General features: G+C 38.8%; 1 protein-coding gene across 1 annotated transcript in view; it reads right to left on the minus strand.

Moving 5' to 3' along the window:
• Positions 1-216: 216 nt before the first annotated feature.
• The window catches only part of tnnt2c (troponin T2c, cardiac), a 116,484-nt gene continuing 89,295 nt past the window's right edge, over positions 217-27,405 (minus strand). Inside the window, exon 4 of the transcript XR_006828557.1 lies at positions 217-312. The gene's annotated coding sequence lies outside the window, so the exon portion shown is untranslated. The remainder of the gene's footprint in view (positions 313-27,405) is intronic.

Genomic DNA, 27,405 nt, shown 5'->3' on the forward strand with positions numbered 1-27,405 from the left:
TTGATCCACACTGAAATATCTCAACAAATATTGGATGAAATTGCCAAAAAACAGCTTGTAAAGACATTAACGTCCAAGGAGGATCTGCCTTTGATGATCCTCCGAGCAGCGCCAAATCACAGTATCCAACCAAAATAGATACAAATTAAAAGTTAACATTTTACTATGAACATCACATATAGGTTTAAGCTCACTCAATTAACCAAATACCTGAATTTCTCCTCTTGCTGCAGCTCTTCACTACTCACCTTGACAGGACAGGCAACATTTTTCCTCCAGACCACAGTCTGACCAACAAGGCCAAAACATCATCTTCAAGTAGAAGAGAAACCAGTCAAATGTCATCAATCAGGAAGCATCCTTGGCTAAAAGGAAATTACAGTCCTTCAATGTGACAAGGTGAAAAGCTGGTCTATTGTTTTTTCATTGTACCTGCACTGACCCTGAACGACATACTCTGGTGGCGGAGAAGACATAGAGAAAACATGGTGTGTGCCTGCTGATTAGCAAATAATAAATGGCTAAAATGTGTTGTTTTGTGTTGCAAATATCAGATATAGAATGTTATACAATTTTTAATCAGCTATATTATACAGACATCATATTTCCATATTTAATTATGTGTAGAAATTGGAATATAATATTTGACAAACAATAATAATGATAATATTCTTATTTACAACACAACAACCAAAAGAAAAGAAGTTTAACCTCTAAGTGCCTGTTTCTCTGCTCTACAGCGATGCCTCATCGCTAAAATAATAGTGTATTGTGATGCAGTGGTATTGACGGATAAAGCTTGAGCCACTGATTCATCTCATCCTTCCATTATATATTAATAGCTGGTAGCAGCAGTAGCATCTGACACAGACCGGGGGTCGACAACACGTTCACTCTGTAATGCTTTAAAGGATCGGCCTCCGGTTCACTGCGTCAGTTCGGTGGCAGCCTGTCAATGCCGGCTGAAGTTCCCTTTGGCTTTTCCTTTTATAGCAGCTTAGTACTGAGACAGCAGATACACCAGGGTGACCAAGAGTTTCACATTTCATACGTAGCATATGAAAAATCCAGAATTTTTGCTTGATGAAATAAGTATCACTTTCATGAAAGAAAATCACAAATATAGTAAAGATTATAACATATAAGATAAACTGTATGAGTATACATACGTTTCTTCACATTATAATAAGATCACCGATATCTTCATTTGTGATAACTTTTCCCCTGTACCAGCTTCCCCAGATGTTACAGAAGCTGTCATTGCTAAGAGCTGGATGTATTTACTTTTTCCTGTTACCCCATCATCTCATTGAGCTTATAATTGCAGTGGTCGCTGATCAAACCATCACGGTACTTTCTCATGTCAAAATGGACAAGCGTAAAAAAAGGATTCTGACATGAAAATACAATGCAGAATTTACTAAAGCTTTTGCACAAAATGTTACTGACACTTAATTATAGGGGGCAGGGCTTTTGTAGCTATATCACCACATCTACTGTTGCTCTAGTCTCTCTCTTTCTCTCTCTCTGTGTCTGAAGCGAGGAAGTCCTGAATGAAAAGCAACACCCTGTACTTTGATTCCAGGGACATTCAGCGGACACCTTTAAAGTTCAGCTCTAGCTTGCTATTTCCTGATGTCTGCCACACGCACACATACACACACATCTGACGTCAGTAAGTTAAACAAACACACACAGAAGTGAAGGAACTTCACGTCTATAGCAAGATTCGATTTACAGACTTTTCTGCATTCTGTGCCACTCTTGTTGGAGTCTGAGCTTCACCTCATGGGATTTCAGTACATTGTGTTCACCTGCCTCTTATGTATTTGTCTTGTCCTTGTTTGAGGTGTTTCTTACACTTTCTGTGTTTTAGTCTTTCTGTGTATACTGTGAAGGAACTAATAATGTGAATAAATGTGAAGGATTTCACAAATCAAAACCCTGTCCATAGCTTCTTTGAAAAATTACATAACGTATGTATATGACCATTTTCTGATCTGGCACCACATGTTGGCAGGACAGCATGTTACACCCAGCATGAGGTGAGATTGTATAGTATTGATCCCAAGAAAGATCATGATTATGATTAAAAGAAAACAATGTTGAACTGCTGGTAGGAGATGGGATGTGAACAGCAGTCTACGCTATCAAAGTCAGGCACTTTTTAGGTCCAACCTCCTTGATAAAACAAAAATTAGCTATACTATCACGTCACTCCAATAAGTAGCTGCTTGGGAAGGAATTGTAAACATAAGTCCTTTTTGAATTTTAACAGCAAAAAAGGCAAATAAATCATTTAAATTATTATTAAAACTTGAAACTGTTATTTTTAGTATCTTTAAAGCTTATTTGTGGTTTATGCATTATACCACATTAATGAGCTTTTTTAATTTTAGCATACAGTAGATGTTTTTCCAAAGGGATTTGCTCTTAAACCAATTTTAATTGTAGTTTTTTCCTTTTTATTTCCTGCACTGCTTCATGGATTCCTTTACTTAATTTTTGTATACATACATCAAACTCTAGGGCATTAATATAGCTTTATATCTCACTTAACGGTGGGGATGTCTCAGACATGTCAACATGGATATGTACGCCTCGCTTCTTTTAATGGGATTCTGCTGAAGCCATGCATGTACTTGGTCATATTTGAGCTTGCTTGCAATTACCCCCTAACCTCAATAATGTAATGGCTTAGTGGGCTTCCCAGGGATCTAATAATCTTTAAAGCTACTTCATTAGCAATTAAACACGAAGGAGAGATTTGCTACAGTCAGGTTGTTGCATTCTTGTTTGCTGATGATGTTTGTGAGAAAGAAGGGCAGCATTAGCTGTGGGTCACAGGCAGGACTTGGCTCATTATTTCCCTTCACGGCTTCAGCAGCACACTGAGAGCAGCGTGCCTCACAGACACCTTGATTGGCTTGACAACTGGCTGCGTGTCCATCGCAATGTGCTCTCAGGTCGGATGAAAGGTTTGAGTGGTGGAGGCCCTAATGGATTTGGGAAGGACAAAAAGGGAAAGTGAGCGGACATCCAGTAATTATATTGCCAGTGTCCTCACACCTGTTGGCAGCATTCTGTGATTTGTCCAGCTGGCAGGAGACAAGTAAGGAGAGGATGGGTCCCTTCTTCCACATTTTGTCTCTGAATTCAAATCAATTTTTATCATCAAATTATTTGCGGACAGTGGTGGAAAGTATATTTACCCACTTACTGCACTTACATATAATTTTGATGTACTTGTACCTTACTTGAGTGTTTCCATTTCATGTTACTTTATACTTCTCCTCCACTACACCACACAGGGAAATATTGTACTTTTTTCTTCACTACCTTGATCTGACAGGTGGAGTTATTGGTTAATTTGCAGAATTACATTTTACATTAATAACATATAATAAGATTATAAAATACAATACATTGTTAGAGATTACAACCTTTTTAGCTTGTGACCCCTTATAAAAAAATTGTCTCTATCATGGCTCGGCCTGTTGTCACATTTTAGGTGGTTTTTATGCCCATTTTCAATTTGTGCATTAAAAAAATCTGAATAGAAACACAGAAAATTCAAAAGAAACTCAAGATATGATACAAAATTAATCTTTACGTTGGGAATAAATCATAACATACATAAAACATGTGACTTAAACGTCCACTGAAGAGACAAAAACATCAGATCTGTGTGGAGAGATGAGGAGACTGTAACCTTCTTCAAATTAATACATAAAACAAACATAATTGTCAGATTTCCATCATGTGTTTCACATGGTTTTCCACTGTTTGAGGTTTGACTGGCAGTCTTTTAATTACGTCATCTGGTTGTGCCCTCTTATTCTGCAGTGCTTTATTAGCACCCAACTACAGACGAGTGGTGAACTAGCTGATAATACTTTCATTATAGTAGTAAATGGAAGCGCTCTTTAATTCACATTTTCTTTTGCTGATTTTTTTAAGCAAGCCAGCTAATGAGTTGTTACAAGCCGTCAAAAAGTAATTTCCCCTATAAACTTTCTGAGATGTTTTCATTTAAATAACAGTTTGAGAGGTTGAATTATCCAATATTTCACAAAAAGGAAAGTTTTTTGTGGTTTACAGGGTGGTAAGAATTTTGTTAAAAACGTTGCTTTGTGATGATCTAATTCTGCAAGTTTGGCTCACTAAAACATCCTGCAGGGCATTTTAAGACCCTGTTATCATCTTTCCCTTTTAGAACTTGACACTAGCTATCATTAAATATTACAATAATGATTAATATTGTGCTTTTGGGAAAAGAAGGAGGAGGATATTTATATAGTGCTTTGACTGCACTGACTGTGTGTTTTTGAGGCTGCAGCCACTGACCTGGAGAACTAACTGACATTGTGACATCTTACATCAGTTTTTGTGACTAAAACCTTCCGCACATACAACAACCAAAAACCCTGGTTCACAGCAAAACTCGTCAGCAGCTTCTTCAGACCAAAGAGGAGGCCTTCAGAAGTGGGAACAGAGTCCTGTATAACAAGGCCAGGAAAACACTGACTACAGAAATCAAAGCAGCAAAGAGGAGCTTCGCTGAAAAGCTAGAAAATCAGCTTCACCACCAGCGACCCTGCGTCACTGTAGAAAGGCCTGCAGACACTCACTAACTACAGGAGACCATCCCCCAACACTACTGGTACTCAACAACTGGCTGACGAGCTGAATGGTTTTTAAGATCACTGGAGCTGTGTGAAGTTCCCTCCTGCTTCAAACACTCCACAATCATCCCGGTCCCCAAAAACCCACCATCTCTGGACTGAATGACCCACGCCTGTTGCCCTGACATCTGTAGTCATGAAGTCCTTTGAAAGACTGGTGTTGGCTGACCTGAAGGACATTACAGGCCCCTTGTTGGACCCCCTGCAGTTTGCCTAGAGGGCTAACAGGTCAGTGGATGATGCTGTCAACTTGGGACTGCATTACATCCTGCAACACCTTGACTCTTCAGGGACATTTGCAAGGATCCTGTTCGTCCGGCATTCAAGACCATCATCCCGGACATCCTCAGCACCAAACTCACCCAGCTCACTGTGCCAGCCTCCACCTGTCAGTGGATCATAAACTTCCTGACTGACAGGAGTCAGCAGGTGAGGCTGGGGAACATCACATCCAGCACCCGGACTATTAGGACTGGCGCCCCCAGGGGTGTGTGCTCTCCCCCTGCTCTTCTCCCTCTACACCAAGGACTGCACCTCAGGAGACCCATCTGTCAAACTCCTGAAGTTCGCTGACGACACAACGGTTATCGGCCTCATCCGGGACGATGATAAGTCGGCCTACAGACGAGAGGTTGATCAGCTGGCTCTCTGGTGCAGCCTGGAGCTTAACACGCTCAAAGCTGTGGAGATGATCGTGGACTTCAGGAGGATCCCCCCCCTCTCTGCCCCCCATCACCGTACTCAACAGCCCTGTGTCTGCTGTGGAATCCTTCAGGTTTCTGGGTTCCACTATATCCCAGGACCTAAAGTGGGAGCCCAACACTGACACCATCATCAAGAAGGCTCAGCAGAGGAAGTACTTCCTGTGCCAGCTCAGAAAGCTCAACCTGCCTCAGGAGCTGCTGATCCACTTTTACACAGCCATCATCCAGTCTGTCCTCTGCACGTCCATCATTTCTGGTTTGGATCTGTCACCAAAGAGGACAGGATCAGACTACAACGGACAGTCAGGACTGCAGAAAAAATCATCGGTGCCAACCTGCCCTCTATTGAGGACGGGCAAATATATATAAACGGGCAGGAAACGACACTGCAGATCCATTGCAGTTCCAGCTTCTACCCTCTGGTAGGTGCTACATAGAACTGTACGCCAAAACCAACAGACACAGGAACAGTTTCTTCCTAAAAGCCATCACTCTGATGAACAGCTGACTTCTGCCTCACAGTGTCAGGAACAATTCCTGTGCAATAACCCAGTAACTCTGCCTCTAATCAGCCACCTGTTTATAATATAATAATCTTTATTTATTCTTTATTTATAGAGCACTTTTCAAAAACCAGTTACAAAGTGTAAAAACAATAAAACACATAAAAACAATTACATGCTAAAAACAAGAAAACACTTATAAGACTAGAATACACTTAAATATATAATAATATTATAATAAATATAAAATATATATATAAAAAAAAGTAAAATAAAAATATAATCAAATAAAATCGGGAAAGGCTCTCCAATAAAAGTACGTTTTAAGAAGGGACTTAAAAGAGTTCACTGACTCAGCCGACCTGATTTCCTTGGGCAGGCTGTTCCAGAGCCTCGGGGCCCTGACAGCAAACGCTCTGTCCCCTTTAGTTTTCAGTTGAGACTCTGGAACAGACAACAGACCTCTGCCCGAGGATCTCAAGGTACGTGCTGGTGCGTATGGGACTAAAAGTTCAGAAATATAACAAGGCGAGAGGCCATGAAGAGCTTTAAAAGTGATCAGTAGAATTTTAAAAACATACCGGGAGCCAGTGTAATGAAGCTAAAATAGGAGTAATGTGGTCATATTTCTTTGTTCTGGTTAAAAGCCTGGCAGCTGAGTTCTGGACAGTCTGGAGTCGATCAGTAGATTTTTGGGTTAAACAAGTGAAAAGGCTGTTGCAATAATCCAGGCGTGATGAGATGATGAGAAGGCGTGTAAAATGGTTTCAGTGTCCTTAAAAGTTAATATAGATCGTTTTTTAGATATATTTCTAAGCTGGTAAAAACATGATTGCACTAGCTTTGTGGTGTGCTGCTCAAAATTTTAATTACTATCAAACCAGACACCAAGATTCTTTGCAACAGGCTTAACATGATTCACTAGGGAACCAGCAGATGGCAGTATTTGCTTTGCCATCTGCTGGGACCCATTTACTAGGATCTCAGCTTTGTGTGAGTTGAGCTGGAGGAAATTATTTGACATCCAATTTTTGTCGGTAAGTGAACTCAGCATGCCAGGGTCTGTGGATCTGACCGGGAAATACATCTGTATGTCATCAGCGTAAATATGAAAACAAACATCATGTCTCTGAATAATATGTCCAACGGGAAGCAGATACAAGAAAAATAAAATGGGTCCTAAGACCGACCCCTGAGGCACACCATATTTAACTGGACAGAACGAAGAGACATAGTTGTTCTCATACACACAGAACTTCCTATTTGACAGGTAGGATGAAAACCATTCTAAGGCAGAACCAGAAATCCCCACCCGCTGTCTAACATGATGTTGTGATCAATGGTGTCAAAAGCAGCGCTAAGGTCCAGGAGTACTAGGACTGAGCACATGCCTTCATCAGCAGACATTAAAAGGTCACTGGTGACTTTAAGCAGGGCAGTCTCAGTGCTGTGGTACTTCCTGAAACCAGATTGAAACTTTTCAAATAATTTGTTATTTTCCAGTACAGTGAGCAGCTGTTTGGACACAATTCTTTCTAAATTTTTTGCTATAAAAGGTAGTTTTGAAATGGGTCTAAAATTTTGATGGAGGGAGGGATCTAAACCAGGTTTCTTTAAAAGTGGGTTCACACAGGCAGTTTTAAAATAATCAGGGACACAACCAGTAGATAGGGAGCTGTTAAAAACAGAGATCAAATGGGGCCCAACAGAATCCATTACTTTCAGTAAAAACTTTGTAGGTATTACATCAAGTGGGCTGGAGGACACTCTCATTTGTGATACTGTTTTTAAAAGCTCAGACAAGTCGATGGGATAAAACTGGTTAAAACTCTCTTTTTGCTGGTGAGGGACCTCAGGGTAAGAGGAAGAGGGGGTAATAGATGATTGACACCACCTTATCATTAAAATAAGATAAAAACAATTCACAGTCATTACTTCCAGCTGAGGTACGAGGAGGGGTTGGGTTTAACAGCAGATCCACAGTCCAAGGATTATGTTGATGTGTAGAAATGAGTTCAGAAAAATAGTGTGTTCTAGCATCCTTAACCATGTTATTGTTGTTAATTAATAAATCCTTCAGACTGAGGTAATGGACATGGAGACTGTTTTTTCCATCTGCGCTCTGCTTTCCTGCATTCCCTTTTTTGGCTGCGAATGCTGTTGTTTATCCAGGGTTGCTTATGAGCTGTAGGTTTAGGTCTAACCTTTAGAGGAGCAATAGTATTTAGGGATGACAAGCAAATTTGATTGAAATGATCAGTCAAGTCGTTGGTGTTGGAATCAGTCAGGTGTTGGTTTTGGCTCTGAAACAATGTGCAAAACTTTGAAACGCTTTGTACATTAAGGATGCGAGGACAGGAAGTGCTTGGTTAGGCAGATTGAGTAACTAGTGATTCACAGTTAAAAACTATACATTTGTGGTCAGATATGGTCAAGTCCACTAATTCCACAGAGGTTTACTGGTTACCACTTATTATTTATTCATCATTCTCTATTTCAGAGCTGTTCATACTGTTGTACATATTGTATATTTTATATACTGTATCCCAAACCCACCTACCTTAAGTATATATCACCTGCACATAATACTTATTTATTCCAGCATCCTTTGCACTACTGTCACAACGTGGCTCCATTGCACTGTGTACATGTGTACATGTATGATGATAATAATAATTTTACTCCTGCATCCTTTGCACTCTGCTCACTGCTCTATTGTCAATCTGTCTATATTGTTTTTGTTCTTCTTTATAGTGTGTATACTTGTGTTCTCTGTACTGTAGCCTGTGTCTGATTTTATTAATGTGTTATTGTATCATTGTATGAGTAAGCACATTGTGATACAATCCTAAGCCAAATTCCTCGTATGTGTACACATACCTGGCAAATAAAGCTGATTCTGATTCTACTCCAAAAGGAAACAGGCTTGTTCCAGGCTGTACTCATGCTCAAAATGGTATTAAAATGTCAGTGATAGAGCTAGAAGCCAGACCCAACTCAGCCTCAACAAAAAAAAAAACAACACATAAATCTAAATATTAAATCCAAAAATAAAAGCAAAGTCAAATAACAGCTTACTTAAGATTTCCTCATCACTGTAATCAGCAGACATATTTACAATGGCGTTCCTTAAAAGTAACATTTTTCTAGACTTTTAGAAGCAGATTTAATTTATTCCTTTTAAAGATCTATTTTTCAACCAACCTCTTTTAGCTGAAATGAACAGTGTCCAATATGACTGAATAATAATGACTTTCTGTAGGTCCCTTTATTGTGCTTCTCTTTAGTATTTGTTTTGTCTAGTTTCCAATGGATTTAAAGCTGCACTTAGGAAATGTAAAATGTAGTGGTAAACAGTAATTTCCAAGATCAAACAAAAAAGCGTTAAGCAGAGTACACTGCACTCGAGTACAATTAGGACTACCCAGTGAGCAATTTTGATTATGAGAAGAAAAAAGCCTTTCTGAGATGCGGTGCACTCCCTGTCTTCGTAGCCAACTTTGTCACAGCCAAATGGTCAGCCAACAGTGATGTGAATGTTCCTGACACAAGAACAAGAACGTTAAAACATTTCAGTTTCTGCTTGAAAAAATTGTATTCAACAGTTTTGCACTCTGATTCAGGAGTCAGGCAGTTTTTAATAATAAATGCATGGATGTTCAATCCAAAGTGCTTCAAAGTCATTGAACATTTCCTGCTCACCTACGACTTTGAACCTGTGATCCTGCTCTGATGATAAAGTCCTGTTCTGTGATCACAAGAGGCATGTGGGTTTGAAATGGATAAATGGTACTGACAATAAGTGTGAATCATTTCTAGCATGAATTTTGTAACAGGCAATAACCAAAATCAATGGTATTTCATTGTACTCTATGATCAAAGTGGGGCTTAATTGTAATAGTCATACACATGCGGATACCAGGCTGGAAAATAGTTGTTTACAAATTTACATTGTGATTGAAAATAAGCTTATGAAAGCAACTATCGTGGTCATACATTGGCTGCCATTCGCAAGAAAGCACGTCGAATGTACAACTGCCTGAGGACAGAAGCCGGAAGAGAGAGTGCTAGAGTGGCAATATGGACTTTTTGTTGAGGCCGTGATGGACAATTCATGAAAACCCTCATCCCTGAAACATTGTTGTTAGTTTGTATGTCTGTCTATTTAAACTCAACAAACTGAAACCAAAGTTAACACGAGAAGAGGACTGGAGTGGACCTGAGAGGGGTTGGCCCAAACACAGTCATGTGGATGACACCACAATGTTCAATTCAATTCAATTTTATTTATATAGCGGCAATTAAACAAGTTATCTCATTAGACTTTTCATATAGAGCAGGTCTAGACTGTGCTCTTTGTAATATTTTTTACAGAGACCCAACAATTCCCAACATGAGCAAGCACTATGTGACACAGGCAAGAAAAAACTTATATTCAAGAAGCAGAAACCTCGAGCAGAACCATGACTTGGGGGTGAGTGAGAGAGAGTAAGAGAGGGTGGAGGGGGGCAACACAATATCCACACAGAAAATACAAACAGTAAAAATAGTAGCAGTACAGAAAATGAATAATGGTACTGATACTTATAGTAATGTTAATGATAACTGCGCAGGGGACAAGTTGAACGATGGTAGAGTTCACTGCTGTTCAGGTCAGGCCTGTCTCCTTTTCTTTTTGACTGGCAACCAAGTCATTGTGTATGTATATATATATATGGCCTGTAAGCACCTGGTACAGCCATAAGGCTCAGTGGTGATTAATTTCCTAGACTAAATACCAAATTATTGTTTATCAGTACTACCTGTGCCGTGACACAGCACACAGTTTAATTGTTTAACTTCTTTATAAGAAGATATTTGTAGGTGCTCATTTTTTGTTTCCGGTGTGTGGGACCCTGGTGAGGCATGAATATGGCAAGGCAACTTAAGTAGACTGGAGGTCAACAGTAGTAAATGCAAAAGTCGTTTTGCAGGTTTTTGTAATAATAAAGAATTTGACCTGATGATAGCGTCAGTCTGTGGTACCTGCCCTCTATAAATGAGCTGCAGTTCAGGAATTATCAACAGGTCAGAGTCTTACAATAAAGCATTACTGGCATTTGTGCAATTGATTTGTTCTTATTGACAATATGCTAGTATTTTAGTGCCTTAACTCTGACAGTAAGAATTATGAGCCAATCAGAATCAATAAGCGATGGTTCCATTTGTAAAAATAAATGACAAAAATATTATTTTACAGTTTTTTGTTTTTGCTGCAGTACCAAAACCGTGCCAAACCATGAGCCCAAAACTGGAGTACATACCGGACCTTGAATTTTGTGTACAGTGACACACCTAGTGCCGAAATATGGGCTGATATTATTGTATTATTTGTATTGTATTAACAGAACAAGTATAAACAGACAACACCTCTACTGACAAAATGACTAGTTCTTGCAAACCAGGCGTTGAGCTGGTCTTGTGACATTGAATACCGCCTCCCTGACAGTACATAAAAATGACTTTGTTAGATGGATGATTATAGATTCATGAGCATGAATGTGATGTTAAGAAAGCAACAGAGCTAAGAATCTAATCAGCAATACCATCAAGAGAGACAGCCAGGACCCCTCTTCTGCTAATGAATGGGTTTCTGGCTGTGTTGAAATGAACAGTGCATTACTTCCATCAGAGTTGTTGGCACTTACACCAATCAATGCTCATTCTGCTCTACAACAAAAGATTGTACAAAAAAAAAATCTAATTTCCATACAAAGAACAGATTTGACCTTTACACTTTTCTGTGAATAGTACATAGATATTTTCTAAATTAGATATGAATGAGACTATGAGCATTATTTTTTTCTGATAAGAAATGTAAGTATTAAACAAAGTCCCTATAATCTTATTATTTATATCATTGTTCTCTGTGTATGATGTTGCATGTACTATAGGAGTAGCTCAGTCTCCCTTGAAGGCTTTTATTAAGATGGTCATATTTGATAAGATTTGTATGATATGATCAAAGTAACAAAATAATCAAAACATCAAATTCTTCTCGGGACAGAGAAGAAGAAGAACTGTGCTTCTTCTTCCAGAGTTTTAAAGTGTACTTGCATAAAAACATTAGCTAGTAGGGCTTGACGATATGCCCAAAAATGTTATCGGGATAAAAAGTTTCATATCTTTCAGTATTGATAATTATCACAATAAGTATCAAATAGGTTTTTCTTTCAAGTTTAAAGTCTGATTTTTGCTCATTGTGGCTAATTGTGGTTTAAACTTTTCTTTATGGTCAACACTTGATGCCAAACAGTGGATCACATCACAAATCTGAGATAGAACATTCAAAATATTTATGATAAAATCTTTGTCAACAAATATCTTTAAGTAAAATTTAGTAAAACCCTTTTCAGTCAACAGAATAAACATCTTAATAAGATCCTACGTGTATGATTCAAGTGAATAAAATCAAACATTTATTGAATATTTATTGAACATTTGTTATATTGTTATTGAAAAAAATTATATTGCGATAATTATCGTTATTGTTTTATTGTCCAGCCCTATTAGCTAGTATGGCTTTTAGTGAGACTATTATGTTTCTCTGTTTTGTATGACTACTACAACTAATACACAGCATATATATTACCATATGATGGTGATATGAGGAATAATTTTACGGCATGCAGTTTAACTTAAGAAAAATTGAACATGTTGTTAATAATAAAAAATTAACAGAACAAAATGTTTTTTTTTTAACCCATGCTAGCATCATGGGTCTATGTTGGGTCGGCATGCAATTTTGAACAAACAAAAATTGGCTTTGGTAGCCGCCCTAACTTTCCTTTGGGGCCACCACGAGGTTGACATTTGTGGTTCTGAGTAAAATGTCACAACATTTGTTGAACTGATTGCCATGAAATTTGGTCCACATTTACATAGTCCCAAGAGGATAACCTTAATAATTTCGGTGATTTTCTGTGACTTTTCATCTATCTACCATCAGTTCAAAGTTTTCACTTATACAGTTATATCTATACATCTATTAGATAAATCAGCACAACATTTTGTACAGACATGGTCATGGTTCCTAACGTCTTTGATGATCCACTGCCTTTTCCTCGAACGCCACCATGAAGTTCACATTTGTGGTTTTGAGTGAAACGTCCCAGCAACTATTAGATGGATTGCCATAAAATTAGGTACAACCATTCAGTTCTCTTTTGGGATAAATTTTCATCTAGTGGCTTCATCAAGTCAAAACAAATAATTGAACAACTAATGACTACCCATTCATCTCAGTTGAACTTTGGGTTTTTTTCAAATGAGCAAATGTTAGCATGCTAACAAACCAAGATGGTGAACATGGTGAACATTATACCTGCTAAACAAAGGCACCACTGTGTCTAAGTACAGCCTCACAGAGTCATTGGCATGGCTGTAGATTTTCTTTATTACACTACTCAGTCACACAAAATAATCACCATTATCACCATCATCATTATCATCATGGATGATGGATTTTCTTCCCATCCTGTCTGGATACAATTTACTACTCTTTAGGTTAAGGGTGAGGTTTGATGGTGATGATAATCCAGTAAGGAAGGAAACAATTTCCATCATCTTCTCTGTAGGTTTATCTAGTACAGTATGTCTCAAAGTATAAGTGTATCCAACTAGAAGCTAACTCTTGTCATTCATCGTCCTTAAAAGCACTGAAGTAGCCTTCCATTTAAATCTAGACAGTACTTCTCTAACCCCATAGTTACTACCACTGTAATCACAACAAATTCGGCAACAGTTTGGTTGGACTTCTCTGCCCCTAGCTACACCTATTTGTAACAATCAGTTCTTTCAACCAGCCGAGATTGATTCAAGATTTCCCGCCAGGTGCAGACAAGGCCGGTCTGCCTATATGACCTTTATGTTGATGGCCTGTCTGCTAGCTTTGCACAATTATGCTTCACATTCAACTTTCAGCGATTTGTTTAGAGATCTCCAAATTCGTAACTTTGCTAAATTCAACACCTTACCATTCCCATAGGCTCTGCTGGTCTCAGGCAATGACCATCTTGTTTCGACTATTAGGCCATGTTTCTTTAATATACAATCTTTAATCAGCAGTGACTCCCCCTAGTTTGCATAAGATCAAGACAGATTGGGAGACTGAACATGGTATCACTTTGTCAGATGAATGTTGGGACACTACATTAGATGCAATAAATTTCTCCTCCTCCTGTGTGAGGCTTAGCCTCATTTAATTTTAAGTGCTCCATATGATCTATATTAGCAAAGCGAGATTATTAAAGATCTATCAAACCCTCTACGATATTCATGACAGATACTCTCAGGCACTTGCAGACTTGACTCATACAGTATGTTCTGGTCACGCCTGAGCTTTGTGGACTACTGGAGGTCTTTTATTTATCTTATATCTGAGCTATTGGAAGTGATTTTGGACCCGTCGGAGATTGCTGTCTTTTGTTTCCCTGAGGAGAGTGTTAGCATGACTGCTAAACAAAATAATCTTTGTCTCTTCAATTGCCCGCTGTCAAATTCTCCTCTTATGGAAAAATCGCTCACACCCCTCAAACACGTCTTGGCTGCCTGATTTAACATAATTTCTGAAAACATTTGCTGTTTGTGGCTCAGATCAGAAAAAAAAATGAATCTGTAATACTGTATCATCATATGTGCAGATAGTTAAATAAAATGTCAGGTACTTTTATCCTGTTTTTCTCACCTCCAGTTAACCTTATTTTACATATTCATGTCTCAATAACAGCAAGTCGTTCTGCTGTCTGGAAGTCAGTCAGTGAGGGATATTCGGTAATATATTATTGTTGACTAAAATATGACCAAAATCAAATACAAAAAAGTCTTCAAATGACACCCCTGAATACAGCTGTCACCACCAAATATTGTCAGTTTAGAAACATTTGAAAGCCCAACCAGTACTGTGGCTGTAAGTTGATTTTGTCTGTCATGTTGCATCTCACAGCTAATAAGCCCTCAGTGATCAATCATAGCGGGGAGAACGACTGGATTTCCTGGTGAATTTCCAGTGCAGAGTTATTCCCCCACGTCTCCGCTCCTGTCACTACAGATTGCTTGTATTCGCAATTATGCCTTGTTTACTTCTGTCATTCCCTTCAGCTGTGGCAAGACGCTTATGTAACACAACATACGATGCATGATCATCAGTGCTGCTGTCTCCCTGAGTGAAATCAATTTGCCCCATCGGTTCTCGGCTTGCCCTTTCCGATAGCTCAGTCGTTTTTCTTTCTCCTCTCCCTAACTTGTGTTCATGTCTTTTCTGCCTGTATGGGTTTACAGGGGAGTCCCTTCATGGTTACTAACCACTAAGGATATCGCTCTGCCCACAAACCAAAACCCAGCTTGGCCTGTGTTTGAAGCTCATTCTTTATGAAACATGGCGCCCAGAGACAAAATATATGTGCTTTTGGGTTTAAACTGCTAAAACTGTTTTCTAACTGCAAATATGTGAGTATTTGGTACAACATTAAGTAAATTTAGTGTGTCTGTGTGTGTTTGAGTGTAGTCTTTTGTGTAAATTCTGTCAAAATGTTTACATAAAAACATTTACAGATTAATTTAAGAGAAAGGCGCAATCAAATTCCTGTTAAATACATGTCATCCTGCTTTCACTGTACATCTCAAATGGACAAATGTGATGCACATAAGACATGACCGTGACTCCCATCTCGGTGCGCTTCGCTGCACAAGAGGGCGGGAAATCTATTAACCTTTAAGGCAGCAGGAGAACCACCCAGCTAGCCAGGAGGGGAGCAAATGCATCTGTATTTAAAGGTTAGGGGAGATGTGAAGTAATGAAGCACAAGCATACAAAAGTGGAAGGGGGGTTGGGTTGTGGTGAGATATCTAGGAAAATCAACACAGAAATTACTGTTCATGCTCACTAAGAGTTTGTATGTATTCTCACCAGGCATTTTTGAAGCAGACTATTCAAACTCTGGTGGAATAGAGAAGCTCTCTGAGGGTGTATCCTTTCAACTTTCCACTTCACACTGCACACCAGTCATGTAGTGTCAACATTTTTAAATTAGCAGATGATGCAGCTTTGGTGGATTTGACTAGAAAGGGAGATAAAACGGCATGTATGAGTGAGGTAATGAGGCTATGGTGAAATGCTGCAGTCTAAAGAAATTACAAGAGTGTATAACACTTTAAGGGGCATGTTTCCTAAAATTCACATTACAAGGAATTGCTTTCAACAGTGTTTTATAGTGGATGTGCCTGCTTTGCCTGAAATAAGGAGCGCCTACGCTAACGCTAACAAAATTTTTATGAAATCAGGCTTATTAAGCTTTAGGGAAGATGAGCAGTGCATCATACAGTAAAGACCACATATTATATATATATATATATATATATATATATATATATATATATATATATATATATTTAAAGTGTCTACCCAGTAACTACATTGATTTATTGATGTTTTTGATACGGCTCATAAAAAAGCAGCAAAGTGCACCACATGTGTTTATACTACAAAAACATTCCTATGATAAGGAAAATCCACAGAGACTATTAACTATTGATTATTGAGATTATGAATTATTTGTAGCAGCTAAGGAAATTAATACTTTGACCCTGTCCTGTCATCCTCTTACAAATGCTCCCCTCAGGAAAAAGGATGCAGAGGAGTAAGTGCAGGGCCGCTTGTCTATTTTATTCCTACAGTATCCCTTGGCAGTTGATGATTAAAGGAATCATTTATGTAGCCATATTTGTTTATTTAAACTGGAGATAAGGCATTTTATCTGAGGCACTTCTGGAATGTTATTTAAGTCTTTATTCAGTTTGACTCTAAGCATACTTTCACTATGCATTTATTTACAGTAAATAAGTGTTTGCTGTGTTGTGGATTTCCTTCCCAGCAGCCAACAGACAGCTGGTATATATAATACAAAGCAATAACAAAGCAATAACTCTTGAGCCAGATTCTGGCTAATTGGCAGGACTAAAGCTATTTACCACATGCAACAGTGCAAAACATATAATTTGGCTGTAAGAAGAAGATAAATCATCCACATATGTTGATTCATGGAAGTAAAGATGTAGCTCACACCAAGCTGCACCCATCCATCTATCCATCCATCAACCGCTTATCCTGCGTACAGGGTCGCGGGGGGCTGGAGCCAATCCCAGCTGACATTGGGCGAAAGGCGGGGTACACCCTGGACAGGCCATCTGCACCCATGTTGTCAAAATTACAACCAGCAGCTACTGACAATATTCTTATTTTGCTGTCATGTTTGTTTTATTATGTGGAGATAATGTACCGTCAGGACTTCACTCCTTGTACTCTGTGCAGTGACAAAAAAGGAAGCTGAATCTAAATAACATAGCAAAAGATAAGAGGAAAAGCTGTCAGCATGTAGCAAGCTTTTTTAATAGGGACAAGTGAGAGCATGTACACAGACATTCAGGATCATAAGAAAAGCCTTCTGTGACCTTGAGATTTAGAAAGCCTTTTTATGCACCTTGCCAGTGCAGTGGGCCTCAGCCAGAGCCACATTGGACTGGATCAGAAAGAGTGAAAGCATCCAGGAAAAGAGTGCAGCCAATAGGATCCGACAGCTACGTGTCTGTGATAATCCACTGATGTTTGGGAGCAGAGTAATTTGACGGTTTAATTAAATGTATCAGAGTGAATATAACAAGATGCTTAAAATGAAAACTGATACCGGAGATTTTTTAATTTTATTGCGTTGCCTCTTCCAGATGGCACGACTCTTGTAGGTCTGACTGAGTAAAGATAATTGTTTTCAAAGTCAGTATATGAAAAGTAATGTTCTATCCATAGTGTGTGTGCTGTACATAAAAATATGTGTATATTTCTTTGCAGAATAGTGGTTCTATGTCCATCTATGGAGGCAAAAAAGCAAAGGCATTGTCATTTTTATGGTTAATGAGGAGAGTAAATGTCTTGATCCTCTGTGGATCTCTGCACAAGGCCATATTAAAATATTTAATGAGATTTTTTTATGGATAGCTCTGCATACCTATCTGACAAGAAGGCATGATCTCTCGCATATGTAGGCTAGGCTTCAAATGACAGTCCTTTCCCTCAAATGACATTTCTTCCATTTTATGACACACTGTGTGTAGCAGCGTGTAAAACTGCTAGCATTACCCCACTGATGGCGGAAAAGTAATCAGGGAGGCCATTCTGAATCCATCATTTTGTTAATACCATGCAGAAATGCTTCAGAGGTTTAGGGGCGAGGAACACTTAACTGAATTGAGGCAAATTCAAAGAAAGCATTAATTTGGAGTCACAGAGTGACAGCTGTATTCAGACCCAGACAGACAGAAAAAATTGAGCTTATATTCAAGACAAACCTGTTGCTTCACAAGCCTATTTGTTTTTCTTACTTTACTACCAAAGAACCACACCATAATCACAGATGGCATATATTGTACATGAGTTTGTAAGATGTAGAAATCTGCTAACAGAATGATTTATTGCCATGTTGAGTTAAACAAGGAGGTTGATTTTACAGCATTTCATAGCAATACATAGGAATACAACAATATTAGATTATTTTCAACTTTATTGTCATTGAATTAGTACAAGCACAGTACAACAAAATGTAGTACTGGGTGGACGCTGGGCCTCGCAACGTACCTGCGCCACCATCTTGTCAATCATAATTATCAGCCTATCAGTCCAGATGTCAAGAGACTCTATTACCTTGTTTCTATTGGCTTATTCAGTTTCAAGAGAGCAATAAATGAACTTAAAGTCAGGCGAACATGGGAACCGTCAGCCTGTGAAGCCTCTCTTCACCCACGTGTGACAACTAGAGCCCGGCGGCATAGGATTTTTATGTCTGATACCGATTTCGATATTTGAGGATTTTAAAATCCGATAGCCAATATATCGGCCGATATTCTTTTCCCCGCTTATTTTAAGAAACGTATAACATAAACAAAGATTATCCCTAACATTTGTTATGTTGAGACCTCACCAAGTTACCATGACATAATGCAGTTTAAAAATAATCTTTTATTGTTAGAAATAATACTTTGAACAGTACAACAAAATATTTTAAAGTTTTGATAAATAAAGTCAAATGTATAAAACTATAGAAAACATTTTAATATATCTGATTATATCTGAAAATATATTGATTTATTATAAATGATAGAGTACCTCTACTAGTGAAAATTACATTAGATGTTTATGTGTTGTGGGGGCCAGCGAAACAGAAACTATAAAAAATATCAATATAGTACTACTACTAAAAATATTAATAATACCATATATCATCTTTCATGTCATCATAATAGTGATAAACAGGACTCTCCTATATAGGCGTTCAATTATATAATAATATGTAGTCATGCAGTAGTTTTGACCTTACATATAATCTGCCACAATGTCTACTTTCTACATCTAATTTATCACCTTGTCATTTATCAGTTTTGGTGGCCTGTCCCCGCCTGTAGCTGTCCCCGGAAACGTCCCTCTATAAGGTGTTAACACACCTGATATCAGATTTACGTAGCCAGAAATACTGGACAGCAGAGCACACAGGTGTCGTGCCGAAAAGTGATCGTCTGCCCGTCCACGGGAGCGCGCACAACATGTATCGCCCACTCTCTTTACGTCTACAGCTGCTTTTATCTGGATCAAACAGACATAACGTGCAAATGAACATCACTTTATGTCCATGGTAATAGCAAATGTATGTCTTTGTGATGCTTTAACCTTTCTTTTAACGGAATAATAACAATTGTGGCCAAATAAGTGTTTGCAGTTTATAGCGTAACCAGGTGTGACATTTACATGATTATAGGCATTAATAGAAGCCTGTTGTTGCCAATGGAATATGATATCATCCTTGTTGGATGATTTTTCCATTTGGAAAACGGACTGTAATAATTAAAATTACTTAGTGCTCAGTTATATACAAAATATACTTGTAACTCCAAGTCAATCATTCTCCTGTGAAATCAAACTGTCCACTTAGGAAGCAACACTGATTGACAATCAATTTCACATGCTGCTGTGCAAATGGAATAGACAACAGGTGTAAATTATAGGCAATTAGCAAGACACCCCCAATAAAGGAGTGGTTCTGCAGGTGGTGACCACAGACCACTTCTCAGTTACTATGCTTCCTGGCTGATGTTTTGGTCACTTTTGAATGCTGGCGGTGCTTTCACTCTAGTGGTAGCATGAGACGGAGTCTACAACCCACACAAGTGGCTCAGGTAGTGCAGCTCAGCCAGGATGGCACATCAGTGCGAGCTGTGGCAAGAAGGTTTGCTGTGTCTGTCAGCGTAGTGTCCAGAGCATGAAGGCACTACCAGGAGACAGGCCAGTACATCAGGAGACGTGGAGGAGGCCGTAGAAGGGCAACAACCCAGCAGCAGGACCGCTACCTCCGCCTTTGTGCAAGGAGGAGCAGGAGGAGCACTGCCAGAGCCCTGCAAAATGACCTCCAGCAGGCCACAGATGTGCATGTGTCTGCTCAAACAGTCAGAAACAGACTCCATGAGGGTGGGATGAGGGCCCGACGTCCACAGGTGGGGGTTGTGCTTACAGCCCAACACCGTGCAGGACGTTTGGCATTTGCCAGAGGTACCGAGATGAGATCCTCAGACCCCTTGTGAGACCATATGCTGGTGCGGTTGGCCCTGGGTTCCTCCTAATGCAAGACAATGCTAGACCTCATGCATGCCCAGGCGTTGTAGGGAGGTCATACAGGCACGTGGAGGCCACACACACTACTGAGCCTCATTTTGACTTGTTTTAAGGACATTACATCAAAGTTGGATCGGCCTGTAGTGTGGTTTTCCACTTTGATTTTCAGTGTGACTCCAAATCCAGACCTCCATGGGTTGATATATTTGATTTCCATTAATAATTTTTGTGTGATTTTGTTGTCAGCACATTCAACTATGTAAAGAAAGGAGTATTTAATGAGATTATTTCATTCATTCAGATCTAGGATGTGTTATTTTAGTGTTCCCTTTATGTTTTTGAGCAGTGTACATGATCTCTTTTGCAATTATCCTCTACATTATTTAACTTGCTGTGTACCAACCAATCCATTCCTTTTTACCTGTTGAAATACCTTTAAATGGCCAATACAACCCATAACATGCAGTATTTCACTTGCCAGAAAGTGTTTGCTGCCCCTACTTATTGACTGAAAGGTAGATTCTGCCTCAACATGACTTGATTTCATTCAGAAGTTATATTTGACAGATTACAACTCAGCTAGTACTTTTTACAACTTAAAATACCTTTAAATGGCCAAAACAACATAAAAAATGCACTTGACAGAAAGTATTGACTGAAAGGTAGTTTCTGCCTCAAACTGACTTGATTTCATTCAGAAGAGTTATATTTGACAGATTATAAAACCAAAATTATCCCCCTTTTTTATTTCATATTACATTATATTTTTTAATGACCTACTGACGACCAAACCAAAAATGTCCATGGATTTCATTTAAGAAATCTGGTAAGTCCCCCCAGTTTAATCATTTCTGACACGCCGACGAGCTTTGTGGCTAATTTAGCAACAGGCAGCGTTATCTGCTGTTGCCGATATAATAAATATTATAATAAATATTTAGAAGTAATAAATCAGAAAGAAATGAGAGGACCGGTCGCTAGAACTGCCAAACTGTTTCAGAAATAAATCTATACTCGCGTCTGTCAGCAGCGTAGCCTCCTCCGTAAAATTAATGTTAAACACACTGCTGAGCCTGGAGAGGGCAGTGAAACACAGCAGGGTTAGCAAGTCTGGTCTCCGAAGAGGAAAAGTGATGAGGGCTATTTTTATTGTTATTTAAGTCATGTAATTGACGTGACAAAAGATCAAATCACCGGGAACACTGAGCTACCAGGAGCTACTCACCATAGATCTGGCAGAAAAGTTGTGACATCAAAATGTGTGACCTATCAGATTCTGTGACCCAAATTGCAAGTTAAGCGCCAGAGGCTTTGTTGACAATGTGAGGTGGTTGCAGTTTGGTTGGGTTTAAGCACTAGAAGTACTTGGTTATGGTTAGGAAAACATTGTCGTTTGGGTGTAGTCACAGAATCTGATAAAGTTATAACTCTCACAGTATTATGACATATTCTGTTTTTTGATTATATTATAACATCATTTCAGGGGTAGCGTATTCTGATAGACTAATATCCCCTATCAAATAATGCTCCCACCACAGAATCATTTTATATTGCACCACTACTCACTCCTTGTATACTGTATAGAGATGGGGAGCATGTTGAAATACTATATTATGCCATCTTTATTTAAGATAGACAAATAATGATATTTTTTTTGATGTTACTGATGATCAGCTACTTTCTCTACGGCATTCCCAACAGCAAGGTTGCACAGATTTATGGGCGTGGAAACAAACCACGCTTGTGGGTCATACGCATGCGCAGAACCGCTAAGTAGCACATCTCGATAGGTAGCATAAATCGACAGAACACCTGCACTGAGCTCAGGCAGACTGCGGTCAGCTGATGTTTTATTCTGTGGTGCTGCAGTGTTGTTAACAGAGAAGCTGCAGTTCGCCTTCTGGTGGGCAAACTATGCAACACTCATGAAATGAGGAAAGGATCCGAATCTCTGTTTCTCTTTTTTAATAGTCATATCGGCTGTTATAAACGCCGATGCAGATATATCTGCAAGTAGCTTGTATGGGCCGATAATATCTGCAAAACTATAAATCGGTCGGGCTCTAGTGACAACTGTAGCAAAAAATCTCTGAAGACCTTATCCTCTCCACAGGAAGCTCAGAGGAACCACGACTGCAATTAATTCATTAAAAAACATGCACAGATCTGAGAAAGTGACGTAAAATGGTGTATTTTTCCTACGGATGGACTTTTTGCTCTGCTGTATAGGGTCATGGCAATTCACTGTTCACATTTAATGAGCAAGTAGAGCTGCTCTCAAAAGTATAATGGAGCGGTATATAATGGTTACAGGGTGACCCCACTTGAAGGCTTGTGAGCTGGACTGAAATTTCACAGCCTACAGTTTGCACTCATAGAGGATGTCAATTTTACTAAAGGCTCGTCTACACCGGAAACAGATACACTTGAATCAATATTGAAGTCTGTGGACTTTGTACCTTCTACAAGTCGACTTTTCTGAGCCAACATGTCAGATGACTGCTGAGTTGCTTTACAGATTTAGCTGCTCAAAAGATACAAAATGGATTTGTTGATCAAACTGATAATAGAAGACACCGTTTTGCTTGGGTACAGTTATTCAGTTTTTCATAGCTTACACCTGTGAGAACAGCAGAATCTGCCAAAGAGAACAATTAGTAAATTGGAATTTGTCCTCAAGGATGAATACTAATTTTGTGTCACTCCTGTACCCTATAATTTCCTTTCAAAACTGAAATGACAAAAAATGTGCACAGTTATCTATTCTGCACCATCTAAAAAAGGAAATAAAAGAAATCATCAATCAAGAACTTGTTTCTCTCACAGCATTATCCTTTTTCTTTCTGTCCTTGCTATTTCCGTCTCGCAACTTCTCAAGCCTCCAACACGCCTGAAAAAAAAGAAGAGCCTGACAACCCAGATTGCTGGCTTTTAAATCCCTGCCCCATCTATTCCCCCCAAACCATTACCCAGAGTCTGATAATCCAGTCCAACAAAAAGGAGATAGAATAAGACTGAAGCGGTGTCTCTGTTAGCTGTGATTACACAACAGTGTTATTGCTTCCTTCTGCTCTGGCCTTTTGTCCCAGGTGATGTGCTGATGAGATGCTTCTCCCCATAGGCACGCTATCTCTGGGGCTCACCTATACAGAGACTGCAGACAGCCAGATAGGATCATCGCCTGCCTGCAAGAGGTTAGAGCCAGAGGCAAGACAAGGTGTAGGTTTCGTGTAGTATGCCCTTTGTCAGGTTGCTTCACAGATTGTGGGTTTGAAGCCAGAAAGAATCAACAAGTGATGTAAATATTCATGGAGTCTGCAGTTTGCAAGCCGAATAGACTTTTTCAGTATTTAAATGCAAAACAGTCTTCACGCAGAAGACCACTGTTCAACAACGATCTTCTCTGACCTTAACCCTGTTGCTCCAGCAAGGGACTCATTTCCACTGGGGACATAAGACGAGACATTTCCCCCCTCACTTTTATTGTTTCAGGTTGATTTTCTTAGTGAAGTTTCATGATTGGACTTATTGCTGTGATTTTAAACACTAACCCTCACCAGGAAGGCTCAGGTTGGCGTCTGTCTCCTCATCAGGGATGAGTGGTGTCGGGCAGTTGTGGTAAGAAAGCACCCTGATATCAAGCTGCTCTGTTTCTCTCTTCGACCTTTTCATTTGCCCAGGGAGTTTCCTCAAATTTTCCTCACTGTGTTATATATTTGCTCACTAGAGATTTTTAACCTCCCATAGAAACTTTTACTTCTTGCACCTACGTTTAAATGTAATTAACCTAACACTTTCCCTAATATGCACCTTATTACAGTTCTTTTCTGTCACTATGGTACTATTTACACATGTATATTAGGGGTAGGAATCTCTGGGCACCTCACGATTCAATTCGATTACAATTAAGAGGGCTGCGATTCGATTATAAAACGATTATCGATGCATCTTGATGCATCATTTTTTCTATACAGGATCCCTGGATAATTACTAAGCATTTAATTTGCGCATTAAAATCCAAAAGAAACATCTCGTAATTAGCTTAAAATTACTAGTTTGCATCCCTAATTTACTTTGTTAACCTCATCTACATGGTCCGTTATTTCATTAACAACCAGTTGTCAGACTACTCTGAAAACTGAAATATAATTATCAGGATGTACAGTATGTATAAAGGACAGAGCTGTACACCAGTTTAGTCTAAGCTTGTACTAGATGTTCTCAACCTTTGACTAGTAGTTAGTAGTTAGTAATGACATACAGCTGATACTTGGTTACTTATTTAGCTAACGTTACATAAATAAATAAATATTTTTAGCGCCTTTCACGGGACCCAAGGAAGCTTTACACATAGTTACTGTGACAGAACAACAAAAAGTCATTCAGGATTGAATGCCTTGGTAAAGAGCTGGGTTTTTAGTAGATTTTTGAAAGTGCATCTAAGAATCGATTATTTCTCCCACCCCTAATGTATATGGTAATATTTCACCACTTCACAACAAAAAACACAGAATGTCATCAAAAAAGGACATCCGACATTGACTGAAAAACATCTAGAAAGACATGTTTCACATTGTTGAAGTTTTTCTTCTCTGTTGTTAAAATACCTTTTACTTTCACTGTGCTAACTGATCATCGCTGAAACATTGTCTTATCTTGGACTAAGTGATTATTACAATGACTTAGCTGAAAGAATCGTTATGTTTAGGTGACTTAACAAATGTACTCATTGTATTTCACCAAAAACTTGGTTGAATCATAGATCTTGTGGCGAAAGATGTTTATAAACCAAATAAGAGCAAAATCATTGTATTGAATGCAAGATGTAATGATTTACAGCTATGATCTGTTTAGATTCTTGTACTGAAATACTGCACCATACTATTTAGAATAGTACCATAGCGACAGAAAAAAAAAAAGTAAGTACACAGATGACACTGCCTTGGTGAGCCTTCTACATGACAGGGGAGGAGGAGCACGGGCGTAAATCAAACCTTACAACTAGGGATGACCCCGAATGGTCGAATATTCAATACTTCGATGGGCGGAGCCTGATTCAACTGTCAATCTCACAGTTGAAGCTTCACAGCGATGTTTTGATACAAGGATCATGCCATTTTGGCAATATGAACTTCTTGGGATTATGTTTCCAATTTGAAATGCATCTACAGAAACAGAATGATGAAGAATGCAATCAACATCGGCGGTGACCAGAGGCACCGCCATGCCCCGTCATTTGATTGTTGACATCTGACATTCACTATATTCAGATACTGTAAAATAGATCCAAGTTTTCATTTGTTCCACAGGCTATTATGTTTTAAACAGGTAATGCACTAGCATCTTATCTCCCATGCACTTGTGCGAGGTACAGTATGTGTACACATAGGTCTAATGGTGACTTTTTTTGGCGGCTGAATGCTATTGTGTATCGCACTGAGGTTTTTAGATCCAGATTTCGACAGCAGGTCAAAGTTTACTGGCAGAAGTCAATACTGCACAATACCGTAGTACACAGAAAAGGGATAGGCACATTTGTATGGATACAGATATTTATGGAATATTCTTGTATGACTGACATGTATGTCAGACATACAGTACAAGAATATACTGCTTCTGGTCACGGCCAATGTTGATTGCCTTCTTCATCGTTCTGTTCTTGCAGATGCATTTCAAAACTGGTAACATAATCTCAAGTAGTTTTCTGGTCAATGATACAAATTTTTTTAGATAACTGAAAGGATCATTTTGCATGTGATCAAAAATGAAAGAATGTTTAGAGTAGTGAGAGTTTCCAGAATATCAATTGATCAATTTTGATCAGCAAGCCATGTGCAAGTGGTAATTGTGCAAATTGTAGGTAAGTGCACTTAGTCTTTTGCACACGTGCCAAGTCACGTACAATTTGCTTGAAGGAATACTATAAATTCAAATCTTTTGTGAACAAGAAACTATTTGTTCACAGATTGTCAATCTTTTCATTCAAGTATTGAGCCACAGCAAAAGAGAAAAACTGTAAAAACAGGTCATGAATATATAGTTTCATTTCCAAAACGGCTCAGTAAAACAGCTGAACACAGGTTTTAGCAAAAGTTGCTCAAAGTAAACAATGTTTTTGCTGGGGGCTATTTTCAGCTGCAGATTTTGTGCTCATAGTGAGTATTTACAGCAGCATGTTCATTGTTAAAAAGGAACGCATCACCCAGTGCAACAACAGTGGAGCTCTGGCTCAGAGGAATGAGATATCTCAGGCTTTGGCAACTTGTTAGTACGATCAAATCATTGTCAGTTTTGGTCTTTTCATGGGATGTGTGGAAAAGAAAAATCTAACATTTATCACCAAATCACCAGATTTATCCTTTAAAATGAAGGTGCCACTGTAGATGTAAAAGGAAAGAACTTTGTATTTAAAAGTCTGTTTAAAATGTATTTTTCAATTTAATTTTAAAATTAAATCAATAATCAACAAATTTATGAGGCTTTAACAATTGTTCAGTTTATTTTAACAGTAAAAAGGCTATAATCATTGCCATGCCACACTCCAGACTCCCAACGTATGAGGTTGGAAACAGAAAAAAAAAAAAGCTTCAATCAATCAACACCGACTCAGTTTGCCACTGTTAAATGCCTTGTGGTGTTTATCTGAGTGGAAAGATGATTATCACATTATGTGTGTCCATCACAGCAGATACTGCACTTTGCACAGCAGGTGTTACGTAACACAGCACCTATCCACTCTTATGTAACCCCCATAGTGCATCTTAGCCTTGCCTTTTTTTTATTGTAATAACCGCCAAGCCAGTGTTGTGCCTCAATGTCTCCTT

This window comes from Micropterus dolomieu, linkage group LG16, assembly GCF_021292245.1.
Source record: "Micropterus dolomieu isolate WLL.071019.BEF.003 ecotype Adirondacks linkage group LG16, ASM2129224v1, whole genome shotgun sequence".
In the NCBI taxonomy this organism is placed as follows: Eukaryota; Metazoa; Chordata; class Actinopteri; order Centrarchiformes; family Centrarchidae; genus Micropterus; species Micropterus dolomieu.